The sequence below is a fragment of the Rattus norvegicus genome, chromosome 17 (genome assembly GCF_036323735.1).
Source record: "Rattus norvegicus strain BN/NHsdMcwi chromosome 17, GRCr8, whole genome shotgun sequence".
Classification (NCBI taxonomy): Eukaryota; Metazoa; Chordata; class Mammalia; order Rodentia; family Muridae; genus Rattus; species Rattus norvegicus.
The window spans coordinates 60,906,447-60,930,200 of record NC_086035.1 but is presented as its reverse complement, the minus strand read 5'-3'; the positions used below and the strand labels follow the sequence as shown (position 1 = coordinate 60,930,200).

Sequence of the window (23,754 nt, the reverse complement as noted above, 5' to 3'; positions counted from 1 at the left end):
AAATGTACATAAAAATATCCAACAAAAATGTTTATATTTGTTAAAGTAGTAGTAGTAGTAGTAGTAGTAGTAGTAGTAGTAGTAGTAATAGGAGGAGAAGGAGGAGGAGGAGGAAGAGGAGGAGGAGGAGTAATATATTTTACTTCCAGGATTCTGTGTACCAAAGTACTAAAGGAATAAAAACAGGATTAAAAGGGGAAAAAAAGGATGAAAATCTGAGAAGTCAGGAGACAGCTTCATAGATACAATAATAGCCATCTGTCTGTGGATATATAATTGGTTTAAATTCTGTATTTCTATATTTCTACATGGATAGCAAGTGTGAAGGTCTTTCAGATTTTATTTTAGTACTTATATGCACTTTATAATTAAAATAGTAGCTGTTATCAGTACCGGTCAAGTTAGAAATGGTGTGCCAGGATCGAAGTTTATTAAAAAGAATACTGATTACAATATCTAATTGATACACTTAGAGGAAGGTCAAGCAATGCTTTTTGAGAAATTGCAGACTATTAATGCTGCATGGAACCTTGAATGCTTGTATGTAGCTTCTGGACAACTGAGGGAAAACTCAGTTATATGCCTCAATATCAAGCATACACTTCAGTATATTAGTTCAGTATTCCACAAATGCTCAGTCTTGGAACTGGTGATTCATGGCTAAACACATTATCTCTTTAAACACACACACACACACACACACACACACACAAACACAAATATGGTTCATTCTGACTGAAGATCAGACAGAGTGCAGGGGGTCACGGCAATCAAATCTCTACAGTGCTCAAAAGGGAACTAGATGTGGAGAAACTAAAGAATACTCAGAGAACAACAAATGGAAGCAACCTGTTGCCCCAAAGGGTGACCACCAGAGACAGGGAGGTTCATAGGGTAAGAAATTCAAAATACATATGTAGAAAATGCATGTTACCTGTGCAGTAACAAGTATGCAGATAAAGGAAAGGTACCCCCATATCATTTCTGGCAGACTAGACTCCAGAATGGATGTCTGATAGCCTCTGTCACCAGGAGGAGAAGGAGAAATATACATTTTACAGAAAACCTCTGGAGGAAGAGAAGCCTTCAACTTTTGCTTCAGGCAAGAGAGAAACAGCACAAAGCCAAGAGCTTTCACATGAGGAGGCACCCAGACACTGTATCTAAAACTGTCAACCTAGGTAACAGTTGGAGAGTGTCTTCTTTTTCTGTATTTTTAATCAACATTTTTCTACACTACATTTTGATTGCCTTTACATCCTCTTGCAACTTCTTCTAGGTCTTCCCTACCTCTTTACCAATTGTGTTCATTGTGTCTCTGTCTAGCTCTCAATTTTTCTTAAGAGAGATGACATGATAATACTAATATATATGTGGCATTAGATTATAAACTAGCAGACATAGATTTAAAAGGAAATGAGAAAATGAGGTAAATGGGATAGGATGATAGATAGATGGATAGATATATAGATAGATAGATAGATAGATAGATAGATAGATAGATAGATAGATAGATAGATAGATGATAGATAGATGATAGATAGATAGATAGATGATAGATAGATAGATAGATAGATAGATAGATAGATAGATAGATAGATAGGCATATAGATAGATAGACAGACAGACAGACAGACTAATTGGGTAGGAGACAGACTGGAGTAGCATCTGTCATCAGTAAAGGTATAAAGAACCTTGAGAAATTGCTGTTGTCCTAATGAATGCTAGTAAGCTTGATTTCAGAATCTGAACATGACTGAGAAGACTGCACAGCACAGAGTCAGTAAAGAATGAGAAGGGACGTCTAGTGAAGTGCTGGAGAAGGATAAGTCTTGTCCTCCGCTTTCAGCTTTCTATGAAATAACAAGAGCCATTTCATCTTGGCATGAGCAGCATCTACATAGTAAACACAAAGTGACTATAAAAGGAAAAAGAGGGTGAATCCACCAGATTTGAAGAATGAACTACTCAATGCTAAGGCCTTGGGCTGACTTTCTGCTTTATGTCATTCAGACACTGTGCAGAGGAGCAATATAGAAATGCAAACAGGAAATGAGAGTGAAGGCCTTGAAGTCACATTCCAATTGACAGGACTAAAAAGGGGCTGGGTGGGATGGCCAGATCCAACACTTCTAAGAATACACAGTCACAATAAAAAAGAAACACATAAAGGTTCAGAATAATCATACAACTGAAGCCCAGGGAGGCAGCTAAGCCTTCCTTCCTCTGTGAGCAGCAGTGAAGACACCATCACCCACAGCATTTAACAAGACCATACTAGTACTCGGGATGGTTTCTTCACCTATTAGACAAGGATTCTTATCCTCTCATATTGGTAGATATCTTGTGAAGAAATACCTTTGGTCTTCGCCCAACCCCATAGAGGCAGAACAACCCTCACTCTTTGGAGGCATTGGGGATAAATGAGGACTTCTGCAGAGCTTGAATCTACCAAAAGATCATGTGGGAAAATGCATTTCACACTTACTGAGCCCAGACCTGGTGTCATGGTGGTGTGGGGGCAATGAAGCAATGCACCTTGCTCCTATCACTAACTGGGACCAGAAAAGGCCAGCTAAAGAAGATTTAAATAAGAGAATGCCTCTGAGCACAAGGTGCAATTCCCAACCTTCAGAAATGTTGTACTCTGCACAACCATGTAGGAGGATGCAAAACTAGATGAGAAAAAGCAATAAACGCACATCTACATCAAAATAGTAGTTGTGGGATGACTTCTTATCAAGACTTGAGGCAGTCCTTGGAAAACTTCAGAGAGCAGTTTGCTCTGCTCTGGGCTAACCTACCCTGGCTTACCCTGGCATAACTGATTTGTGTTGCCTCACACTTTCAAGAGAGGTTTTAGGCTTCCAATCACCCAGTAACTAGCTCTTCACCCTTTCTACCCTGACTTCTTAAGCCGGAAGCCTACCAAAGTGAGAGGCCAGATGGGTCTGGTGGCCCCCTGGGGCTTTGTCTGTTTTAATTCACACCTATTTTGGAATCTAGGCATCTTGAACCCTCCAATTACGTTCATGCTCTCACTTTTGTTTGCCTGTAGTTTTCTTTGTTGCCGATGTTTTTGGTGGAAGTGTTTGAAGGCAAGCACACAGCTGCTGTTGCCTCTGTAGGGTGGAGAAGGGAGTCATCCTTGAGGAACTTGGTTGAAGAAGTAGTAGGATATTTCTAGAGATCCTAGGAGAAAAGAGAATTCCAAAGTCTGAGAACACACCTGGATGTCCCCACTCTCTGGAAATATCCAGTGAAAGATAGACACCCTGGTAACACTGACGGAAAGGATTGTTTTGTACTAGGAATCTGAAATATACCAACAACACAATAAACCAAGAGCCTCAATTTAGTAGACTGTTCCAGACACTATAAAGAAATAAAAAAGTAAAAAACTTCATCAAAGAAATATAAAGATACAAACAGAACTCCTAGAACTAAGAGTCATGACTAACTTAAGAGTTCAGTGGACAGCCATGAGACATCATTAGTCATTGGGTGAATAGAGAAATGAGCTGAAGAAGACACAGAAGGGAAGTTTTTAAAAGTATCAAGGGATACTTCACTTGAAAATAAAAGTCGCTGTCTTCCTGTTCTCCACCATGGTGCAAGATCAAGGTGAAAAGGAGAACCCTATGCGGGAACTTTGTATTAGCAAGCTCTGCCTCAATATCTGCGTGGGGGAGAGTGGAGACAGACTGACCTGAGCAGTCAAGGTGTTGGAGCAGCTCACAGGCCAGACCCTTGTGTTTTCCAAAGCTAGATACACCACCAGGTCCTTTGGCACCCAGAGAAATGAGAAAATCTCTGTTCACTGTCCATGGGGCCAAGGCAAAGGAGATTCTGGAGAAAGGCCTGAAGGTGAGAGAGAACGAATTATGGAAGAATAACTTCTCAGATACTGGCAACTTCGGCCTTGGGATTAAGGAACACATTGACCTGGACATCCAATATGACCCAAGCATTGTCATCTGTGGACTGGATTTCTATGTGGTGCTGGCTAGGCCAGGTTTCAGCATCGCAGACCAGAAGCACAGCGTGACCTGGCTCCATCATGTTGTCCTGGAGGTGCCTCTGTGGATCTATCATCATTATCATTTTATTATTATTATTATTATTATTATTATTATTATTATTATTTTACTAATAATTGATGTGGGAAGTATGCATACTGTGGATCAGTAAGCAGCATTTTGTCTCAGTTTTCTGCCTTGAGTTCTGCCTTCCCTTAGTGATGGGCTGTGATGTAGATGCGTAAGCCTAACAAAACCTTTCCATCCAGTTATTTTGGTCAGTGTTTTATCAGGACATGGCATTTTCATGGTAGCAGAACAAAAGAAGGTAATAAACAAGACACCTTTAAAATTCATGGTTGGAAACATCAGCAGGTTACAGATTAGTGGAAAATCTCTATTTCTGACTTCAGATTTTTATATTCCCTTAACCTTTGCACTTCTCTGCACCTCAATTCCAAAAAGATTTACCTAGTAGTCAGAAGAATATTAGGTCACATATAGAAGTTGATGGGAAATAATTTATACAAGCAACAACCAGGCATTCTCAAGATATTTATATTTTCAACTATGGTAGAATTACTTTTTAAACAAATCAATGCCTAAGAGTCAGCTATTCATGTGAAGAAAATGATCTCTACCATTTGAGTATATCCCTAGCCTCTAGAATTCCATTTGTAATCATTTTTAAAATACCCCATTTATGGAAACAGAGAAGAGGTCAACAACAAGGATTAAAGATGGTGAGGTGTAAAATTAAGAGGCTACCCCTATGGAGACCCAGTGTCGTGCGTCCTTGTGATGTGAACGAACAGTGTCCAGATCATTAGTGTATGATCGGGAGTTATGACTTATTGATGCAGTTATTACACAAGCTGTTATCAGTTTAGAAGTCTCTGAAAGGCAAGTGGAATCGGTTATTTCTTACATTACAGTGACTATGCAATCACTTTAACATGCAGAAGCCTTCCCTTTGCATTGTTCTATGTAATACTGAGGAGAGAGAAGAGAGGGAATAGTGTTGGGAACACTGAAGCCTGAGAAAAGAAAAGGCAAGAAACAGGGTTGGAGTGAGTTTAAAAGCTATACTGTGGGAGCAATTCTGAGATATTCTCAGACAGAAGTATTTACTATTTCTCCTTATAGGCTCCAGTGTAGTCACAGTGCACTATAACAAAAAGAAGAGTGAAGCCAAATTCTCTGTGAGAAAGGATGTTTGGGATGGCCTAAGATGAAGAACAACATCAAAAACAAGGATATTATGCATACAGTGCCTGTAGAGCAGCAGATAGGAAACATCGCTCACTTCCCACTTCACACTGGTTTCCATCATTCATTACCAAATACCTGGATTTAGCATGGCAAATGTTAGGAAACAACAACTTCATAACAAACAAACAAATAAATACATAAATAAATAAATAAATAAATAAATAATCAATCAATCACCAGAATGTAAATCAGATGGTATTGTCATTGCTTTCATTAGATTTTGGCATTCACAAGACCAAGATAAAATATCTTTTGGACTGTATTCGAAGCATGATCAACGTATAATAATTAAAAAAAACAAAATAGAGAAATGAATACACTATGTAAGAATAAAAATATTACAATAAAGCAAAAATACTTTTAAAGGGTCTTTGATATAAGCTCATCCATCAACCACACGTAAAAGAAAATGATCATTCCTCATTATCAATAGAAAATAACTAAATTTGCATCCATAGAAAAAAGAGTGAGACAAACAGAATGGAATATTACATATTATAGAAGTTTTCTGAAGGTGTTATATATTACAAGAATGCAAGAAACATGTCAAACAGAAAATGACAAATAAATATTTGAAGGAGTAATGACGCAGAACGTCCTAAAGTCGATGATAAATAGGACTGCATAGACCTAAGAGCCCAGAAAACCACACAGACAGGGACTGCACTGTGTTTTTCCTTTCTCTTAAACAACTACATTTAATCGTTAATCACAAATAACCGTAGTCAAACAAAATGTAAAGAAAAGTTCTAATCTAGAAGGCAGAAGAGTGAAGCATCTACCACACCCAGGAGCACAGGTGACCACACTAGCAGACTTCTCAATGGAAGCCAGAAAAAGAAAAACAAAAACAAACAAATAAAGAAACAAAAAACCCAAAATGAAATGAGAATCAATGTTTTGAAAAGAAAAGAAATGCCAGTCAAGACTTCAATATACTTTTGCTATTTCTGTGATAAAACACCTTAACAAAAGCAATTGAGAAATTGTCTTTAAAATATAAATAAGAAATATTGAAAGATATACAAAACCTGAGGAAGTCCATAGTTAAAAGAGTGATGTATAGAAAATGTTAAAATATCCCCCAGACCCTGTGAGAAAGAGTCCCAACCGCCTGGTCAGGTGGGCACTCCTGAGGCTGCAGAGCGGAAGAGACCACCAACACTGCTCACCCCTGCCCACATCCCTGGCCCAAGAGGAAACTGTATAAGGCCTCTGGGCTCCCGTGGGGGAGGGCCCAGGAGCGGCAGGACCCCTGTGCCTGAGACACCACCAGAACCAGAAGGAAACAGACCGGATAAACAGTTCTCTGCACCCAAATCCCGTAGGAGGGAGAGCTGAAGCTTCAGAGAGGCAGACAAGCCTGGGAAACCAGAAGAGACTGCTCTCTGCACACACATCTCGGACGCCAGAGGAAAAAGCCAAAGACCATCTGGAACCCTGGTGCACTGAAGCTCCCGGAAGGGGCAGCACAGGTATTCCTGGTTGCTGCCGATGCAGAGAGCCCGTGGGTAGCACCCCACGAGCGAACTTGAGCCTTGGGACCACAGGTAAGACCAACTTTTCTGCTGCAAGAAAGCTGCCTAGTGAACTCAAGACACAGGCCCACAGGAACAGCTGAAGACCTGTAGAGAGGAAAAACCACACGCCGGAAAGCAGAACACTCTGTCCCCATAACTGACTGAAAGAGAGGAAAACAGGTCTACAGCACTCCTGACACACAGGCTTATAGGACAGTCTAGCCACTGTCAGAAATAGCAGAACAAAGTAACACTAGAGATAATCTGATGGCGAGAGGCAAGCGCAGGAACCCAAGCAACAGAAACCAAGACTACATGGCACCATCGGAGCCCAATTCTCCCATCAAAACAAACATGGAATATCCAAACACACCAGAAAAGCAAGATCTAGTTCCAAAATCATTTTTGATCATGATGCTGGAGGACTTCAAGAAAGACGTGAAGAACTCCCATAGAGAACAAGTAGAAGCCTACAGAGAGGAATCGCAAAAATGCCTGAAAGAATCGCAAAAATCCCTGAAAGAATTCCAGGAAAACATAAATAAACAAGTAGAAGCCCATAAGAGGAGACACAAAAATCCCTGAAAGAATTCCAGGAAAACATAAATAAACAAGTAGAAGCCCATAGAGAGAAGACACAAAAATCCCTGAAAGAATTCCAGGAAAACACAATCAAACAGTTGAAGGAATTAAAAATGGAAATAGAAGCAATCAAGAAAGAACACATGGAAACAACCCTGGATATAGAAAACCAAAAGAAGAGACAAGGAGCTGTAGATACAAGCTTCACCAACAGAATACAAGAGACGGAAGAGAGAATCTCAGAAGCAGAAGATTCCATAGAAATCATTGACTCAACTGTCAAAGATAATGTAAAGCGGAAAAAGCTACTGGTCCAAAACATACAGGAAATCCAGGACTCAATGAGAAGATCAAACCTAAGGATAATAGGTATAGAAGAAAGTGAAGACTCCCAGCTCAAAGGACCAGTAAATATCTTCAACAAAATCATAGAAGAAAACTTCCCTAACCTAAAAAAAGAGATACCCATAGACATACAAGAAGCCTACAGAACTCCAAATAGATTGGACCAGAAAAGAAACACCTCCCGTCACATAATTGTCAAAACACCAAACGCACAAAATAAAGAAAGAATATTAAAAGCAGTAAGGGAAAAAGGTCAAGTAACATATAAAGGCAGACCTATCAGAATCACACCAGACTTCTCGCCAGAAACTATGAAGGCCAGAAGATCTGGACTGATGTTATACAGACCATAAGAGAACACAAATGCCAGCCCAGGTTACTGTATCCAGCAAAACTCTCAATTAACATTGATGGAGAAACCAAGATATTCCATGACAAAACCAAATTTACACAATATCTTTCTACAAATCCAGCACTACAAAGGATAATAAATGGTAAAGCCCAACATAAGGAGGCAAGCTATACCCTAGAAGAAGCAAGAAACTAATCGTCTTGGCAACAAAACAAAGAGAATGAAAGCACACAAACATAACCGCACATCCAAATATGAATATAACGGGAAGCAATAATCACTATTCCTTAATATCTCTCAATATCAATGGCCTCAACTCCCCAATAAAAAGACATAGATTAACAAACTGGATACACAAGGAGGACCCTGCATTCTGCTACCTACAGGAAACACACCTCAGAGACAAAGACAGACACTACCTCAGAGTGAAAGGCTGGAAAACAACTTTCCAAGCAAATGGTCAGAAGAAGCAAGCTGGAGTAGCCATTCTAATATCAAATAAAATCAATTTCCAAGTAAAAGTCATCAAAAAAGATAAGGAAGGACACTTCATATTCATCAAAGGAGAAATCCACCAAGATGAACTCTCAATCCTAAATATCTATGCCCCAAATACAAGGGCACCTACATACGTAAAAGAAACCTTACTAAAGCTCAAAACACACATTGCACATCACACAATAATAGTAGGAGATTTCAACACCCCACTCTCATCAATGGACAGATCATGGAAACAGAAATTAAACAGAGACGTAGACAGACTAAGAGAAGTCATGAGCCAAATGGACTTAACGGATATTTATAGAACATTCTATCCTAAAGCAAAAGGATATACCTTCTTCTCAGCTCCTCATGGTACTTTCTCCAAAATTGACCATATAATTGGTCAAAAAACGGGCCTCAACAGGTACAGAAAGATAGAAATAATCCCATGCGTGCTATCGGACCACCACGGCCTAAAACTGGTCTTCAATAACAATAAGGGAAGAATGCCCACATATACGTGGAATTTGAACAATGCTCTACTCAATGATAACCTGGTCAAGGAAGAAATAAAGAAAGAAATTAAAAACTTTTTAGAATTTAATGAAAATGAAGATACAACATACCCAAACTTATGGGACACAATGAAAGCTGTGCTAAGAGGAAAACTCATAGCGCTGAGTGCCTGCAGAAAGAAACAGGAAAGAGCATATGTCAGCAGCTTGACAGCACACCTAAAAGCTCTAGAACAAAAAGAAGCAAATACACCCAGGAGGAGCAGAAGGCAGGAAATAATCAAACTCAGAGCTGAAATCAACCAAGTAGAAACAAAAAGGACCATAGAAAGAATCAACAGAACCAAAAGTTGGTTCTTTGAGAAAATCAACAAGATAGATAAACCCTTAGCCAGACTAACGAGAGGACACAGAGAGTGCGTCCAAATTAACAAAATCAGAAATGAAAAGGGAGACATAACTACAGATTCAGAGGAAATTCAAAAAAATCATCAGATCTTACTATAAAAACCTATATTCAACAAAACTTGAAAATCTTCAGGAAATGGACAATTTCCTAGACAGATACCAGGTATCGAAGTTAAATCAGGAACAGATAAACCACTTAAACAACCCCATAACTCCTAAGGAAATAGAAGCAGGCATTAAAGGTCTCCCAACCAAAAAGAGCCCTGGTCCAGACGGGTTTAGTGCAGAATTCTATCAAACCTTCATAGAAGACCTCATACCAATATTATCCAAACTATTCCACAAAATTGAAACAGATGGAGCACTACCGAATTCCTTCTACGAAGCCACAATTACTCTTATTCCTAAATCACACAAAGACACAACAAAGAAAGAGAAATTCAGACCAATTTCCCTTATGAATATCGATGCAAAAATACTCAATAAAATTCTGGCAAACCGAATTCAAGAGCACATCAAAACAATCATCCACCATGATCAAGTAGGCTTCATCCCAGGCATGCAGGGATGGTTTAATATATGGAAAACCATCAACGTGATCCATTATATAAACAAACTGAAAGTACAGAACCACATCATTATTTCATTAGATGCTGAGAAAGCATTTGACAAAATCCAACACCCCTTCATGATAAAAGTCCTGGAAAGAATAGGAATTCAAGGCCCATACCTGAACATAGTAAAAGCCATATACAGCAAACCAGTTGCTAACATTAAACTAAATGGAGAGAAACTTGAAGCAATCCCACTAAAATCAGGGACTAGACAAGGCTGCCCACTCTCTCCCTACTTATTCAATATAGTTCTTGAAGTTCTAGCCAGAGCAATCAGACAACAAAAGGAGATCAAGGGGATACAGATCGGAAAAGAAGAGGTCAAAATATCACTATTTGCAGATGACATGATAGTGTATTTAAGTGATCCCAAAAGTTCCACCAGAGAACTACTAAAGCTGATAAACAACTTCAGCAAAGTGGCTGGGTATAAAGTTAACTCAAATAAATCAGTAGCCTTCCTCTATACAAAAGAGAAACAAGCCGAGAAAGAAATTAGGGAAACGACACCCTTCATAATAGACCCAAATAATATAAAGTACCTCGGTGTGACTTTAACCAAGCAAGTAAAAGATCTGTACAATAAGAACTTCAAGACACTGAGGAAAGAAATTGAAGAAGACCTCAGAAGATGGAAAGATCTCCCATGCTCATGGATTGGCAGGATTAATATAGTTAAAATGGCCATTTTACCAAAAGCAATCTACAGATTCAATGCAATCCCCATCAAAATACCAATCCAATTCTTTAAAGAGTTAGACAGAACAATTTGCAAATTCATCTGGAATAACAAAAAACCCAGGATAGCTAAAGCTATCCTCAACAATAAAAGGACTTCAGGGGGAATCACTATCCCTGAACTCAAGCAGTATTACAGAGCAATAGTGATAAAAACTTTATGGTATTGGTACAGAGACAGACAGATAGACCAATGGAATAGAATTGAAGACCCAGAAATGAACCCACACACCTATGGTCACTTGATTTTTGACAAAGGAGCCAAAACCATCCAATGGAAAAAAGATAGCATTTTCAGCAAATGGTGCTGGTTCAACTGGAGGGCAACATGTAGAAGAATGCAGATCGATCCATGCTTATCACCCTGTACAAAGCTTAAGTCCAAGTGGATCAAGGACCTCCACATCAAACCAGACACACTCAAACTAATAAAAGAAAAACTAGGGAAGCATCTGGAACACATGGGCACTGGAAAAAATTTCCTGAACAAAACACCAATGGCTTATGCTCTAAGATCAAGAATCGACAAATGGGATCTCATAAAACTGCAAAGCTTCTGTAAGGCAAAGGACACTGTGGTGAGGACAAAACAGCAACCAACAGATTGGGAAAAGATCTTTACCAATCTTACGACAGATAGAGGCCTTATATCCAAAATATACAAAGAACTCAAGAAGTTAGACCGCAGGGAAACAAATAACCCTATTAAAAAATGGGGTTCAGAGCTAAACAAAGAATTCACAGCTGAGGAATGCCGAATGGCTGAGAAACACCTAAAGAAATGTTCAACATCTTTAGTCATAAGGGAAATGCAAATCAAAACAACCCTGAGATTTCACCTCAAACCAGTGAGAATGGCTAAGATCAAAAACTCAGGTGACAGCAGATGCTGGCGAGGATGTGGAGAAAGAGGAACACTCCTCCATTGTTGATGGGATTGCAGACTGGTAAAACCATTCTGGAAATCAGTCTGGAGGTTCCTCAGAAAATTGGACATTGAACTGCCTGAGGATCCAGCTATACCTCTCTTGGGCATATACCCAAAAGATGCCTCAACATATAAAAGAGACACGTGCTCCACTATGTTCATCGCAGCCTTATTTATAATAGCCAGAAAATGGAAAGAACCCAGATGCCCTTCAACAGAGGAATGGATACAGAAAATGTGGTACATCTACACAATGGAATATTACTCAGCTATCAAAAACAACGAGTTTATGAAATTCGCAGGCAAATGGTTGGAACTGGAAAATATCATCCTGAGTGAGCTAACCCAATCACAGAAAGACATACATGGTATGCACTCATTGATAAGTGGCTATTAGCCCAAATGCTTGAATTACCCTAGATCCCTAGAACAAACGAAACTCAAGACGGATGATCAAAATGTGAATGCTTCACTCCTCCTTTAAATGAGGAAAAAGAATACCCTTGGCTGGGAAGGGAGAGGCAAAGATTAAAACAGAGACTGAAGGAACACCCATTCAGAGCCTGCCCCACAGGTGGCCCATACATATACAGCCACCCAATTGGACAAGATGGATGAAGCAAAGAAGTGCAGATCGACAGGAGCCGGATGTAGATCGCTCCTGAGAAACACAGCCAGAATACAGCAAATACAGAGGCGAATGCCAGCAGCAAACCACTGAACTGAGAATAGGTCCCCCGTTGAAGGAATCAGAGAAAGAACTGGAAGAGCTTGAAGGGGCTCGAGACCCCATATGTACAACAATGCCAAGCAACCAGAGCTTCCAGGGACTAAGCCACTACCTAAAGACTATACATGGACTGACCCTGGACTCTGACCTCATAGGTAGCAATGAATATCCTAGTAAGAGCACCAGTGGTAGGGGAAGCCCTGGGTCTTGCTAAGACTGAACCCCCAGTGAACTAGACTGTGGGTGGAGGGTGGCAATGGGGGGAGGGTTGGGAGGGGGACACCCATAAGGAAGGGGACGGGGGAGGGGGATGTTTGCTCGGAAACCGGGAAAGGGAATAACACTTGAAATGTATATAAGAAATACTCAAGTTAATAAAAAAAAAAGAAGAAAATGTTAAAATAAGTTCTTCAGGAAGAATAAGCATGGATAATCGTAAATCTAAACAACAAAGGAAAAGTAATACCATCAATTACATAATAAATGTAAGTTAGACTGAATAGTAAATATTTATTTGCTTGGTTGCTTGTTTCCTGGAACAATAAAACTAAGCAGTTTGCTAAGTGAAGTTGGCATGCAAATCGAGAAAATCACCAATGTCGCTGCCATGGAAACAGAAGGGAGTATGCAACTATATGGTCTTGTACGACATATGGGATTAGGTAGGACTATTATTATATTAAAGATTCAGTTACTTCAAAAAATTCATTGTAACTCTTAAACTAAATAATAATTTTGATAAAGATGTGTGTTTATAATTCTAGCACAGGGGAAATTGAGACAGGGGATCAAGAGTCTGTGGCCATTCTAACCTTCATAACATATGTTATCTCAAAATAAAAACAAACTGTATTTTAAAAGTGCAGTAATGTATGTCCTAGTTACTTTTCCTTTTTCCGTGATAAGAAACCTTAACAAAAGCAACTAGGATAAAGGAGAAAGAGGTTATACCTGCTCATGTTTCAAGGGTTCATCATCACAGGGAAATGAAAGTGACAGGAGCTTGAAGATGTTGATCACCTCCACAATCAGGAAGTACAGAAGGAATGCATGCCGCTGTTCAACTCTATTTCACCTCTTATTCGGTTCAAGATCACAACCATCACACCAAGGAATAATATCAACCACAGTGTGTGAGACTTTCTTCTTGCCTACATTCACATTAACTGTCTCAGGACCTTTCTGTATAAAAAAAAAAAATACCAGAAATGGAGCTGTTACTATGATATGCCTGACTGTGTGGTTTTCAGGCCATTGGAACACATTTGTGGCTAGAATTTGCAAAAGCACTAGTGTTCACCCATTGCTTCTTTCTACTGACTACTTGATGTCTACTTATAACCTCCATGTTCAGGCACACACAAGCACAGGCAAGCAAAAATTCACATGTAACATATTCACACATGCACAAACAGAACAACTTTAAAAAGTTTCCATGTGTGTGAATTTTAGGTGAAAGCGCGCTACTCATTCTTGAGGAAGAGCAAATGGCAGGTCTGTTGGACATGAACCATGTCCTCTTTTATGTCTGCTCTGTAGTCCTCATTCTTGCATTTTATCAATCTCTGTCATTTGTCCATTTGGATTTTCAAGGCCCTAAGTTCTCATGACATAATAGTCTTAAACCCAAACCCACAAAAATAAAAGTGGATACATCTTATCATCAGGCCTGGTTGTTATCAGGCTTTCTGTACAGACCATTTTGAGTGCTGCCTCTTATGAATTTACTGAATTCGAGCCTCACATTATATTTATCATACTATCACAGTTTCAGAGCAAATTGTAATGTGAGCCTTAGGGATAGCAACCCCACACTTAGGATATATTACATAGGTCACAGAATAAAGAATTCCCATCCCCATCTTGGTGATAATACACAGTCTACAGCCAGACACTCAGGGGTGCAGGGTAAATTATGTTGAGCATCTACATGACTGACTGAATCAAAAAGAGTGGAGTGTCTCAATTCTCTTTCAGGAACTGAGATGATGGGAATCGGGGACTTATAGGCATGTGAAGAAATGGATCCCCTCAAAAAGAATTGAAAGACTATATTTACTTCACCTAGCAGGCACTTGAAATCCAAGATGGATATGAAAAATGGTATCCAAAAGCAGATGGCAGCCGCATAGTTGCTGGCAATTGACAATGCATAACTCATCTATTTTATCAGAAAAATATCTCCTGGAGAAAATAGTCCTCTTGTTTTCCAAAGCATAATATGTAAGACACATTTTAATTTTAACTTCTCCTCAGTGGCAGCGACCCCTCCTGCCCTCTCCATTTTATAAATTATTGACAAAGCGTCAGGAAAACCGTATTGTACAGCAGCTAATTGGGCCCTGTGGTCATTTCTCAACAGCCTGAGACGTTGGCTGGTTTCGGATGGAAGTCTCTGCTGAGATCCTAGCCCCACATTCTGAGAATTTGAACAAGTTTATCTTTTCTATTTGTTTTTAAGCGCGAATGTTCCAAGACTGGGACTTGGCAAAAAAATGGCAAGGTTGAGATATTTGCTTGCTAAGGAAAGAAATGAGGCTCAGAGTTGGCATTTCGTATGGAATTCAATTTGGAATGTATGTATAAGAGAAAAAATAGACATTAGATAATTTTTAGAGAGTAAATGAGCATTTTATATACAAAATTAATCTGTTATGAGGAAACTTAAAAGTGGGAATGTGGAACTAAAATGTCATCATTATCAGGCAGTGTCTTGTTACTTCTCAGGCCGTGTCTCGTTACATATGTTGAGCTTTAAACTGACATTAGACTTTTAAACATTTAAGAAGCCTTCCTTCTGTCTGGGCAGTAAAAAGTGGGGGCGGGGGCTATTTTCTCTGAACTGATTGGGTATAAAATGACAAGGCTGTGGCTTGTTTTGGGTCGGCTAATGGAACACTTGGCAGTCTCTTTCGGAGTTCCGTATTGGGTGAGAGCTGTGAGATCAGAAGCTATTTTATCAGCTGGCTTCTATTCATGCACTGCATTGTGACCAAAAGACACTGGTCACAGGAAACTCCATGAGACCGACATGCCAGTTCTTTGCATGATTTGCACAATGGAGGCAAATCCAAGCAGGTGACTAGCACACACTTGAATCAATCTACTAACCACAAAGGAACTTTTGAAGTATACATAGGCATTTTTCTACACAGGCTGAGAAATAAATAAATAGAGAAGACAGGGATTCCATTGCTTTGCAACTCCCAAGTTCTTTCCACTTGTAGTGCTCTAACTGAAATATGGCTTTAGACATATATGTGTGTCTGCCTGTACACATGACATGTGTGTATGTGAGTGTACATGAAAAGGTAAATAGATGTGACCATCTATTTTTCTGTTTTCTATACAAAATTTTCTTTTAAAAATACCATTAGGGGCTGGGGAGATGACTCAATTGGAAAGAGTGCTTGCTGAGTAAGTATGAGAATTTGATTTCCTGCCTCAACAATGAGGCATAACACGTGAGCCTATGACCTCTGCATTGGGTAGCAGGGAGAAAAGAGGATCATTGGAGTTCATGGTCTGCTGCATTATGTGAAAACCTGCAAACCTCCAGTTCAGTAAGAGACCCTATCTCAAGGGAGTAGGGTGGAACAAAGTAGAGGAAGACACCTGATGACCTCTTACACATGTGTTCGCTCTCTCTCTCTCTCTCTCTCTCTCTCTCTCTCTCTCTCTCTCTCTCTCTCCCTCCCTCCCTCCCTCCCTCCTTCTGTCTCTCCCTCCCTCTGTCTCTCTCTCCCTCCTCTCTCTCTCTCTCTCTCTCTCTCTCTCTCTCTCACACACACACACACACACACACACACACACACACACACACATATTTGGGGGAGGAGGCAGACACTAAAATCTACACATATGCATACTACATACAAATAAAGAATATTGTTTCATTGTTCACAGTGATAAAGTACTTAAGACAGGAGAGAAGGTTACTTAGCTCTAAGAAGGCATCAGGTCCCCAAAGAAAGGATATAAAGAGCAATAATGAATCAGCTGAAGACTGTGAAACAACTGTTGGTCAGGACAAAAAGATACTGGGGCGAGTAAAATAGCTCGGTTGGTTATGTTACTTGCTGCCAAGCCTCCTAACCCAACGACTCAAGTTCAGTTTCCTAGACTCATGTAATTGAAAACAACTGATACCTAAAGTTTACCCTGATTGTTCCACATGTGCTTAGACACACACACACACACACACACACACACTCACATACCAAATAATCAGTAACTAAAAAATGTTAGAGTGTGTGTGTGTGTGTGTGTGTGTGTGTGTATGTGTGTGAATTTCACATCATGTACCTCAATCCCACTCATCTCCCCCACCCTCCTGGCCATCCTCCACCCTTACAATCGCCACCCCAACAGAGAAAAAATGTCATTGTGAAAGTTTTAGTGCGTCATAGTGTGTTCCACAGTACACATACTCCTTTGCTTGCAAATGTTCATTTCGATGACTTGATGGCCTTTAAGTTCTGCTACTCTATTGATACTGGAACCCCCTGGATCTCATCTTAGATATCCTTTTGTTGCCCCGTGTCATTTTGATTCTGAAGGACCAGCCCTTTCATGCATTCTGGCAGTTCTTGATGGGCAAGGTGTTGGGGTGGGCCAGTTCAAATCCCCAGATCTGAGCCTGAGAGGTATCCGAGATGGTCAGCCTGCCAGTTCTACTGCTCTCCTGCCCCCAGGGTGGCTAACATGCAGCCCCTAACTCCAGGATCAGCTCTACTGTCCTGTCAGGCAGAGCCTGCTCTCCAAGTGCCAGCAAGTAGGTGCACTTGCTACGCAGCTTTCTTGCTACAATGACCTGGGGTCAGCTCTCCTGCCTGCCTCAGGTGGCAAGGGATGAGGAAGGGGGTCCATCTCACCCTTGCCTATGTCACCACATCAGACAAGTGTCAGGGCCAGCTTGACTGTACCCCTGCCGCCAGGGTCAGCTCTACTGCTCTACCCATATGAGGAGTAGGGCCCATTCTTCCAAGTGTTTCAGCTAGTGAGGGACAGGGACAGCTCTTTTGCTGTCATGACCCCAGGGCCAGGTTTCTACCTGCCTCAGGTGGTAAGGGGAAAGAAGGGAGGGAAGTAAATCATCCCATGGGAGAAAAACAGCCTGACTAACCCTTTCCTCCCATTTCCTTGGGGGCAGCTCACCAGAACTTCTTCAATGTGCTGGCCTGCCCTCCCTACCACTGCAGCCCACTAGGGGTGGATTCAGTTCTCCTGCTCTCAAGCCCTCACAGCTAGCCCTCCCACAATGCCCAGTTGTGAGGGGTAAAGCCAATTCCACACAACCCTCAGACATCAACATGTCCCCAGGCAGCTGGCCAGACCAGGGATATCTGCCTGATCTTCGGTGATAACAGATCCCTGCTACTGCATGGCTGTGGACTGGCATGTGACCCCTGGTAACAGCATAGTCCAGGACCACACTATGGTCCCAGGTGGCATCACCAGCTACTCGAATAAGTTTGTGCCTCACCTAGAGTCTCCAGTTCTGCCTCTCTTTGTGGTGCCCACATTCTTTTGTTTCTTTTTCTCCTCCATTTCTCTACCAGTTACTTGTTCATTTTAGTGGAGCCTGGGGTTGTCCCAGGAGTGATCTCAGGAGTGCTATGACCCATTGGTGCATTCTGGCACCACACAAGATTAAATAACTTGGACCATCTCTGTTCTCGCAGGCCTGTGCAGTGGCGCTGGATTGGTGGTGATCTCAGACTAGCTCCTTATCCAGGCTAGCCCCATGCCACCTGTCTGGTGGTTATCCTGGGTTCACTCTTTGCCTTCCTGAGTGGCCCCCTATCATCTGTTTGGGTCTCAATCCCAAATAGGGTTTGTGTTCATTCCATGCTCTGAAGACCATTTGGCCTGTGCACTGATGAACAGTGGTCATTTTCAGGGAATATTAGGCAACTAACCACTCATGTGTTCACAGGTCAGAACACCGAACATAAACAACCTCTGTTCTCTCTGCCACCTACTGATGCACAGTTCATGTGACTCAGCAGACACACGTGCACTGCCCCTTGGGGCAGGAGGTAGTTAGTACACTTTTTAAACGTAAAGATAATGGCAGTGGTTGATTCCAGATGGGACAGCCTAAGGTCCCACAAAAGCACATAAGAGACAGTGATGACAGTGGTCCACAGAAACTAACTCAGATTTAATAATTTCAGGAAGTTTTTCCTAGGAAAATATTGCAGAGTATTATTGTCCTTACTCCAATAACCTTTCCAAGTTTAGGGGTTCTTAAATATTCATACTTATGTACATGTATTTGTATGTGTGTGTGTATTTGTGTGTGTGTGTGCGTGCGTGTGTGTGTGTGTGTATGTGTGTGTGTGTGTGGGTGTGTGTGTGTGTGCATGTGTGTGTACATGTATTTGTGCGTGTATTTGTGTGTGTGTGTGCGTGTGTGTGTGTATATGTGTGTGCGTGTGTGTGTGTGTGTGTGTGCGTGTGTGTGTATATGTGTGTGTGTGCGTGTGTGTGTGTGCATGTGTGTGTAGGTGGGTGTGTGTGTGTGTGCGTGTGTGTGTGTATATGTGTGTGCGTGTGTGTGAGTGTGTGTGTGTGTATACCCTTGCATCTTACATATCTAATTAGGTTGAATTCTATGTAAAATGGTCTCCTATGAAACGCATGGCCCTTTCCAAGGAGTGTCGACCCTGAGGTGGGGCTTAGGTTCTTGTGCTAGAGAGAAGGTTCAATTCCTGATACTCATGGCAAATCACAACTCCCTATAACTCCAGTTCCAGGGCACCTAACATCCTCTTCTGGCTCCCTTGGGATCCAGGGACACATGTGGTGCACAGATATTCTTGCAGGCAAAACTCTCATACACATAAAATGAAGTAAATATTTTCTATGTAAAGAGTGGCTTCTTGCTTTCTTGCCTGCTCTCATTAAATTCTGACTGCATTATGTCCTATGGTTCCATCTGAGTCTTTCTCTTTAGAGAACACAAAACAAAAATTGCTGCTTGTCAGGGACTGGACTGCCGGACTAGTCAGATTCCTGAGAAGGGCTTGACCTTTTCAAAGAAAGAACATGTCCCCGGAAGACTGTTGCCTCCTTGTCTAAGGAGAATATCTTGCGGTTTAGAGATTCACCTTATGTCCTTGGGCACTTTCCAGTACAGCCCCCCCCCCCCGCCCTAAGCTTCAGTTCCTGCTTCAATTCCTGCTTCAGAGCTTTAAATGCTGTACATTCCTCTCAATAAACAGACCTTGACAAGGACACTGCTTGGTCTTGCTCCTCTTTCTTGCCCGTTCTCCTGCAGGTGTGGGTCCCCCTTGACCCCCACAAATAACTGGGTCCCCGCTGGCGGGGGCAGCTGCTGGTGTGGACACAAGAAGCCACTCAGTTTTCTGGCCATTCAGTTATCAAATGCTTTATAGTGCAATACTATGCACTCGCTTCCTACTTGTTTCAGCAAGGTATGCTTTAAACTGTAATGTCCTTTTTCTGTTTTAGATTCTTTAAATTTTCTGTAAAATTGATGTTTTATTTTGGCTAGCAGTTAAGGAGCTCTTAATGATGAGTAGGAACAAAACAAGGTCATTTTTAAGATGAAATTATTAATTAAAATGGGGGAAATATAAAGGATGGGATTATTTGAAAAATTAGATGCAAGGATATTTTCATATAAGCCCTCTGGATTTTTTTTTACATACCCAGTTCTTAAATGCCCGGTGTGTCTCAACACAAGAACTCAGTAGATTTTCAAAACAATACTTTTCAGAAAAAAAGCAAATAAAAGAGTTCATTTCAAATCATGCCTACCTTAATTTGAGTATATACTGATTTCACTTTACTGGTTAGATCTAATTTTTTCAAAAGTACTTACCAAGGCACATCATATACGAGCATTTCTAGCCACGGCTTAATGAAAAGTTAAAACTGGAGGATGTCACTTGCAAATCAAAGTTCTAGATAAACAAGGATCATCTATATCTAGACACTCTGTTCCTTCCCATCTAACTCGACAAGGAGCAGTTTCAATTTGAGGAAGAAAACAGCTTCTCCTACGACAGGGTGGTTTCACACCCTATACACTCATTATTCTTAGCTCCTCTCCATATCTGTGCTGATGTAGCCAAGGCATGTGAAGGTTCATCTTTGTTGAGTCAGGGAGAATAATTTATTTTCATTTAACCCATGATTGCAAAACTTTAAGACTGTGATGAAGAAATACTTTCATATTTCCATATTTCCCATAATGACTAACTCTTCTTCAGTGTTGTCTTTTCTCTAGATAAGAAAGTTTATCAGTATGTCTGGCTGTATTTATAGGTCATGCCAACTTCTAAATTTTACCCATTCTCACCATGAGACAGTCCTTAGATATCTATTTTATTATTAAATGCCAAGTGATCACTAATAGCAATTGTCTGTGTTCCTCTAAGATTGTGTAGCTAAAAAGAAGAGAGTCCACAAGAGGTACTGGGATAGAGCTCTGAACTAGCAACAAATACTGGAGCAAAAAACGTTTTACTTGTGGTAGCGTAGCAAGTTAATATAACTGATACAGGGAATGTTGGATTCACTTTGGAATTCTTGACCTTATTAATAAGATATTGAAGAATGAAAATGCAAGAACTAGTTAGAGTTTAAAAGAAAGACCTCAGGTCACAAGCTATAAAACACAGATGCCCAAGGTAGATAAAGGAGGAGAGAAATAAAGAGGGCATGCCATTTAAACTGGAGGTCAGACACATGGTGAACAGGAAGCCACATGGCCTGGAGGCAGGTTTTAGAGAAAGAATAAGGAAGTCCAAAATGCTGGGGGGGGAAGTCCAAACTAATTAAGAAAATATGCTTTTTAAGGAGTCAGGAAGGAAAAAAAGAAAGGTTTCACTCTCCTGAATAATTCAGAAAACCAGCTGAGTTAGGACTACATGTGGTCTAGAAACTGCAGTACTGGGTGTGGGGTGTATGTGTGTGTGTGTGTGTGTGTGTGTGTGTGTGTGTGTGTGTGTGTGTGTGTGTGTTCAGGGCCTATGTCCTGGGAAGAAGAAGTTCAGTATCTCATTAAAGGACTATCTCTTCCAACTGTGCCTTTATCACGGCTGAAGGGGAGCCCACATTCCTAGGGATAGTCATTTAACCAATTGACCCAGCACAACTGTAGTATGATGTCTCCACCAAAGCCAGGGATTCTATTTATTCTTTTGACCTTGATCTTTTCTACTGTAACATAGTCCCAAGAAAATGGTCATAGAAAAGATCATTGTCAGAGTGAAACCCTAGGCTGCATAAAAGCTTTGGCTTTATGGCATGTGGGTGAAATGGAAACTATAGGATTCTTTTGAAAGTCAGTTGTGTTGGATGGTGTTTTGCAGGGGCAAACATGTGAAGAAGTGTTTCCTGAAGTGGAGATAAGTGAAAGGCTAAGGCAGATTCATGAAGGAATGTTTGGCTGAAGCAGACACAGGTGACAATGAAAGACCCCCCCTTAAAAGGAAAATTATATGATCTTAAAGTCCACAACTATAAAAGTAAAAAGTAAGTCTTAAGATTCACAGACTCAGAGCTAAAACACCAATCAAGTCCCTGTAACCATGCATCTGCTTCTGTATGCCTGCTTCTGCTCCCCAGAAACCTATAAAAACCCGTCCCTGGTCTTGCTGGGTGTGCCAGTCCTTCCGAGCTGACTGAGACGCCCGCAGGTACCTGTGTATCTGGACAATAAACCCTCTTGCTGATTGCATCTGGTGGTCTCGGCCTGGTCATTGGGCTTGGGGATCTCCTTCCCGAAGGAAGATTCTCTCTGAGGGTCTTTCAAAAAAATGTTCTACTAAAGCAAGTATGTGAAAGGACATGTGTTAAAGGATCCTTTGCTAACAACACACATGTATTGGTCTCCCTTACACTGCATAGTTGAGCTCCATATGTCAGGACTCCATAGAGAGAAACACACCAAAAAACTTCTGGTGGTATTCTGCAGTTTCTTGCCACTTCTGTGAACTCGGACTGATTGACAGAGTGTCTGGAGAGGAAGTAACTAATACTCAGATTGAAAGGTAGAAGTTTAAAGGTTGCCCCCCTAGACAAAAGTTTAGAGCAGAAAGAAAGAAACTAGTTGAGCCCTGGAACTGCGATTACACCAACCAGTTCGACAACTCTCTCCCAGGAACTAGCTGACCATAAAGTTAGATTAAAATCTTAAAGAACAATCTTGAGAAGGAGGAAGCTTCTCCCAGGAACTGACGGACCATAAAGTTAAACAATTTTGAGAAACAGGAAGCTTCTTCTTGTGAATTTTCACTGGTATTCTCAATGTTTTCTAATGACGCCCTCCCTACCCCCTTGGGTTGTGGTTTCTTCCTTTAAATTCCCCTTCTCTTACCTACTGGTGGTCGAACTCTACTGCCTCTGTGTGGATATGAGTCTCGACCCCAGTGCACTGGTTCCTATCAATAAACCTCATGTAAATTACAGTAAGGATGGTCTTATGTGAGTTTTGGGGGTCGGGGGTCATGTCATGCCGAGGCTTGAGTGAGGGTCTCCCTGCTCCGGGCGTCTTTCAAGATCTTGTAACATTGACTTACCCCAGAAAATATTCATTCTTCATTTTGTTTAGGAAAATTCTCAATGACCATTTTGGAAAGATAATACTGAAAGAGGAAAAACCATGGCAGTAGATACTGAAACAATGAAGTTGCTGAAATTATTTTAAGTCATATTTTGAGAGTATTTCCCCCAAAGAAATACAGGAAAATACAGATAAACAAGTAGAAGTCCTTAAAGAAGAAACACAAAAATCCCTTAAAGAGTTACAGGAAAAAACAACCAAATAGGTGAAAGAATTGAACAAAACCATCCAGGATCTAAAAATAGAAATAGAAACAATAAAGAAATCACAAAGAAGAAAACTCTGGAGATATAAAACCTAGAAAACAGATCGGGAGTCATAAACACAAGCATTACCAACAAAATACAAGAAATAGAAGAAAGAATCTCAGGGTCAGAAGGTACCATAGAAAACATTGACACAACCACCAAAGAAAATGTAAATTCAAAAAGCTCCAAGCCTAAAACATACCAGGATATCCAGGGCACAATGAAAAGATCAAACCAAAGGATAATAGGTATAGAAGAGAGTGAAGACTCCCAACTTAAAGGGCCAGTAAAGATCTACAACAAAATTATAGAAGAAAACTTCCTAACCTAAAGAAATAGATGCCCATAAACATATAAGAAGCCTACAGAATTCCAAATAGTTGGACCAGAAAAGAAATTC

At 40.7% G+C, this 23,754-nt stretch overlaps 1 non-coding gene and 1 pseudogene across 1 annotated transcript; one reads left to right on the top strand and one right to left on the bottom strand.

Annotated features, from left to right (window-relative positions):
• Window positions 1–3,608: 3,608 nt before the first annotated feature.
• Rpl11-ps8 (ribosomal protein L11, pseudogene 8) overlaps window positions 3,609–23,754 on the top strand; it is a 54,222-nt pseudogene continuing 34,076 nt past the window's right edge.
• LOC120097995 (small nucleolar RNA SNORA17) lies at window positions 18,411–18,545 on the bottom strand. The gene has a single exon (XR_005495947.1). It is a non-coding gene; the product is annotated as a small nucleolar RNA SNORA17 (small nucleolar RNA).